The following is a 6,000-nucleotide window of genomic DNA, read 5'->3' on the forward strand; positions in this document are numbered from 1 at the left end:
TATCACAAATATGCATGCATATCTATGTTAAACAAATGAGAATCAAAGTAGGAAGAAGGAATTATTACCTCAAGTCTCGGTGCGTTGTTGCTAGAGAGCGCAATGTAGCTAGGTGGAAGACCCCTAAGCTAGCTCCAGATCAAAACCTACACATAGATAAGACAAGCATAATATCACAACATATAACTTTGACAAATAATGCATTAACATATAAAGATATCTAGTTGCATATATCTAAGCCACTCATAATAACAACATTGCATGAACATATAAACAAATTATGTTACCAACATCATGGAGTGGACAACATAATTTCAGTTCTATATTGATGTAGAAAAGAGTGATTATAAACCATCGGTTGTATTATCCTTCCCTTACCCCTCCAGCTCCTCTCTCTCTCCCCCTTCTTAACCTCTTCTAATGCCTTAGTCAGAGACTATGCTCGACAGTCAAATAGGAAATCCTTTCAAATGGTTTGACCTCTTCCATAATGGCCCTAGCCTTGCATATATAGCATGTGAGGATAAGGTTTCCAAGTCCTTCATGAGTTCCATTAGGCAAAAGTAGTGATGTTTCCATGCCTTTTTGCTCTTTCCCATTTGTAGACTCCATTAGGAATTAGTAATTCCTCCAAACAGGTCGAGTTCTGATGTTTCCTTGCTTTTATGAGCTAACATAGGATAGAATATCAAGATATTACTCGGTCAACTTGTTCCCTTGACCCATAGAAACTCATTTAGGTTCACTAATGCTCTTCCTAAGGTAACAGATAGAGTTACCCTAGGAACTAACGCACCCTTAGCCTTGCTAGGAAGCTTTATAAAGCAGGTTGCTAGTTCCTAGATAGCGTTAGCTTGACAACTGGGCCTTTGAACTTGGTCAGTACCTCAGTCATCATGTCTTTCTCCTTTGAGCCGGTGAGGAGGTCATTTTCCTGTATAAAATCTTGACATTCATCTAGTGAATCTCCCACCCCATCTGTGCTACAAGTGATATCACAGTTCTAATAGAAGTATACCTGGCTACTAGGGAAAAGGTTTCTTTGTAGTGTATCCCTTCCTTCTAAGCATACCCCTTAGCGACAAACCTAGCTTTTTATTTCTCCACACTACGGTTTGTAGCATATTTGACTTTGTAGATCCATCTTGAACCTACCACTGACTTATCCTGAGGCCTGGGTACCACTTCCTAGACATCATTGACCATTATAGAACTATATTCCTCCACCATAGCATCTACCCATACTTGATGTTGAATGACCTCCTAAAAACTAGAGGGTTCCCCAACCTGAGCTACTAGGTCCTAGTATCAGCCTGGTTGTCTTCGCTCCATTTTATCATTTCTATGTGTAGCAATGAAGTCTTGTTCATCCCGTAGAATCTGTCGGAGTTCTTGGCTCGTTATTCCACTGGTATTGGGTACATCTATCATCTCTTCCTCTTCCTAATATTCCTCGTGTTCTAAAGCTTTTCCTTTAAGAGAATTGTTGGTACTAGTTTCTATTGGTCGAAGTGGTTGGACCAACACATCGTCTTTTGACTGCTCCTCGGAACGCATTTCTTGGGATTTCCTAAAAGCTCTGTCCTCCATGAACTTTACATATTTTCGAACTACTACCTTCCTACTCCTTGGAAGATAAAATTTATATTCCTTATCATTCTCGCTATATCCCAGAAGATATCCTTTCTCAGCAGTTTGGTCTAATTTCTTTCTCCTTTCTTTGGGTATATGGCAACACGCCAAACTCCCAAATATCCTGAAATGACTAACTTCAGGTGTCTTCCCGGTGAATACCCTTTCTAGAGTGATTTTTCCCAATTCCCTGTGTGGAGACCTGTTCTGGACATAAACTTTCATGCTACATGCTTCTGCCCACAAGAATTTGGGCATATCCTAATCATACAACATTGCCCTAGCTACTTCCACAATAGTCCTATTTTTCCTTTCTGCTACTCCATTCTGCTCTAGATTGTAGGGGGTTCTCCACTCTCTTTTGATGACTTCCCTAGCACAAAAATCGGTGAAGTCCTTGTCAACATACTCTCCACCATTTTCTGGGCGCAACACTTTTATCTTCTTTCCTGTCAGATTCTCTACTAGAGCCTTGAACTCTTTGAATCGACCAAAAATCTCATCCTTGGTTTTTAGAAATTAGATCCAAGTCTTCGTAGAATGGTCATCGATGAAGGTGATGAAGTATTTGGAACCACTAATAGCTTTTGTGGACATAGTTTTGCAGATGTATGAGTGTATCAATCCTAGAACACTCTTAGCTCTATTGTTACTTCTGGAAAATGTTGCTTTGGCATACTTTCCTAGAGCACACCCTCTGCATACATCATCTCGTTCGGTACTTAATTCTGGAACTCCTGATACTTTTTTTTTGAGAATTCTCAAAGTCCCATGGTGTAAGTGTCCCATCCTTCTTTGCCATAGTTCATTGAAATCTTTATCTCCATTGCTACCTATCAGTGCCATTGGCAATTCTAGCTATAATCTATATAGCCTATTACTTCTAATTCCAATATGGGCCTTCCTTTTCCATCTCAAGTGTTTGACATATACTTTCTCCTTAATGAAGAAAACATCATATCCCTTGTTTTGAAGTTGAGATATAGAGATTAATTTCATTCCCAATGTTGGCACATGCAGCACATTGGTTGCTCGAAGTCGCTCTCCTGCTTCGGTTTGAAAGACTACAATACCTCTTCCTACAGGGGTACACTTTGCCTTATTTCCCATGGTGATCTAAAAATTCATCCTTTCTTCCTGATAATCTGAAAAAACATTATCAAATTCTTGTCATATGTCAGGAAGCTCCACTATCTATATCCCAAATCTCAAAGGAGGCAGACCTTACTAGGCAAGCGACTTCTTCTTCCAATCTAGAAGCTAACATAGAATAATCGTGATCCATGTCCCTTGTGCTTTCTCTTGGATATCTATGTGAGTTCCTTTGATTTGATGCCTCTGCATCATACTCCTAACCCATAGCCAATTCTTCTCTCATGTTTCCGGATCTCTGCTCTAATACCATGTGAAAATTTCTAACCGGAAATTCTATAGCAACATCTAATTTATCTCACCTACTTATTCTTCACAATAAGTTATTTACGAAATCCCTTCAGAAAACATTAAAATAAATTCTGTTATAGTTATCACATAATTACACAGAGAAAATAACAGTGATATACATGCACAAGAACCAATCACATCAACACAATTGTTTTTGGACAATTGTCCTCAGAAAAACCCAATATGGGAAAACCGGTGCAACATATGAGGGTTTTATTCATTTTCAGCATCAATCACTTTACAAGGAATGATTTTACAGAGAAACTGAGAGAAAACACCTAAGACTTTCTCCTGGAAACTTTATGATACCTTGGAGACCCTTCGCTCACTTCTGTGTCACTTCTGCGTCACTCTACATGGTTCTGCATCCCTCTGCATCAGCCTTGTTGAAATGTGGCAACAAGAATATTCCAATTTAATTTGTCCTTGAATTAAATTGTGAGTTAAAATCGGATTTAGTCTTAATAGATACTTGGAAATAATTAATTAAGTTATTTTGACTTAATTAATTAGTTGGAGAAATTCAATTTAGAAGTCTTTCTGAAGTCATGCAAGAGTTATTCCTTAAATTAAGGAGTTAAGCCTTAAATTAAGGAGATAATATTGAGTTATATTTGAGTTTTAATTAGTTAACTCAGTTTACTGATTTAAGTCCAGTTAAATTAGTTCCAAACTATTTGAGGAACTAATAGAGAGTTAACAGTCAGTTGATGCATGCATGCACTCAACTAGTGTTCTCCAGTTAACTGAAGATCCCTCATTAGAAACTCATGCATGTCTGTTCTGAGAAAGACCCAGTTGAGATTAAAGTCAAGGACAGTGTGCTATCAGTTGCATGTGTTTCCTTATAAAGAAAACGCATGCATGCAGAAGGAATAATTCCTTGAGGATTGCATAGTTCTGACAGTATATGAGATCAGATGATCATCCACTCGGTAGAAGAGGTTTTCCACTTGGTTGAAGGAGAATCATCCCAGAGGAACTGTGCAAAGAAATAGGAGCTTGGAGGGTAGAGTAGAAGGCTTGTGAGAAGCCAAGATTTCCTGTGAGCATCTGTGAGGATTGTACTGAGAGCTGGCTAGCTATGAGAGCTAAGGCTTTGTATAATTCCTATGTATTTCCACCTTCTATGATAATACAGATAGTGGGGTTTTTAGCTGAGGCTTTCCCCAAAGTATTTTCATGTGTATTGTGTGATTGATTCTTCTTCTTCTAGTTATATGTGTTCAGCTCGATCTTTAAGCTTCCGCAAATTGATAGTAGAAGTAGGTTATAGTATTATGCTTTGATTTATATTGCATTATCGAGTTAACCTACAGTCAGATTTTCTACATGGTCTTAGAAGAGCGAGATTTGTAGAGAATTTCTACAAGCCTAGGTGAGGGTTGCGTCTCCCTAGACAACATATCCCTCTGCGTTGTATCTCAATGTCCCTGTGTCACCTCCTCCTCAATCACTAACTGTTATTGATGCCCTCCTCTTCCTCCACCCTGAAACTCTCCCTCTAAAATCAATCTCCTTCTCTCTGAGAATCGATTTTCCTTGGGATAATGAGTATCTGCTAGTGTGTCTCCAAATGATCCTCAAGTCCTCTCTTATAATTTTCCTGTTGATGAATCAACGACCAAGATTAAGTCTCTAATCAACAACTAAGGTTAAAACAGACTTGATCTTCATCTCTTAGAAGCTTCTCACCCTTATCTTTATTAATACCCATTAATATTTTTATTTTCCTAAGTTTAGACTTAGGAACCCATTAAAAATATTAATTATTTTAATAATTCCTCATCTAGGTGGAATTTCTCCAAACAATTTCTGGGTCTTGGATATCTCATGTTCCTTATCCTCTCAACCAAATTTCAAGGCTAGAGAACATCTGATGCTACCCAAAATCAACAATATGATGTGGTTATCTAATGGCAGTTACGCCATGTTAGTTGAGTTATAGTGGCCCCACTTTGTAAAATATTATTAGTGTGAATCTCAATGCCAAAGTTCAACTAATGAATATGTATGAGGTCAAATTAGTGGATAATATTATGGTGTGGTGGTAATATTCTCCATGGTATATTTATATTTATTTAAAAGCATGTAGAGAGAGGAAATATTTAATGATACAATTTCCCCCAAAAAGGTTGTTTGAGGAAGGGACAAAGAGTTTATGATGCCAAAAGAAGGAAAGATGAAAGAGGGTTATTAGGTGATTTATCCTTATCATTGTCCTTCACAAATACTACCTTTCTTATGCATTATTTCCTTACGGGTATTTCCATGTTTCACAATATCACTAAAATAGTTTCATTTTCACTACACCAATACATAAAATCTTATGAATTACATATGAACACACCACCATATTTTAGTTTACCTAAAATGCACAAAAACTTACTAGTATGCCAACCTAGATCAATCTTAACTCCGGATCTACCAAATGCCAACAAGGATCAAATCCCTTGAGGTGCAAACCTATTTTAGAGTGAAAAGATATGTGATCCCTCTTTGTGCTTGATAGCTTCAAATTAAGATGGATATAGGTTAGTAGACATACATACCATCACATGGTATTTTACCGCCAACAAACTATGTTGATTTTGGGTAGAATAGGATGTGCTCTAGCCATGAAATTTGGTGGAGAGGCTAAGGCACATGAGATCTCCAAAACCTAGAAATTGTTTGGAGAAATTCCACCCGAGTGAAGAGTTATTAAAATAATTAATATTTGTAATGAGTTCTTAAGTCTAAACTTAGGACAGTAAAAATATTAATGTGTATTAATAAAATATGGGTGAGAAAGTTCTAAGTGATGAGGATCAAGCCAATTTTAATCTTAGTCGTTGATTAGGGACTTAATCTTGGCCTTTGATTCGTCAACAAGAAAAGTATAATAGGAGTCTTGAGGGTCAGTTGGAGATACACCAAGTGATC

Source organism: Pinus tabuliformis, chromosome 8 (assembly GCF_031772625.1).
Source record: "Pinus tabuliformis cultivar Carrire ecotype Pingquan chromosome 8, CPIR1, whole genome shotgun sequence".
Classification (NCBI taxonomy): domain Eukaryota; kingdom Viridiplantae; phylum Streptophyta; class Pinopsida; order Pinales; family Pinaceae; genus Pinus; species Pinus tabuliformis.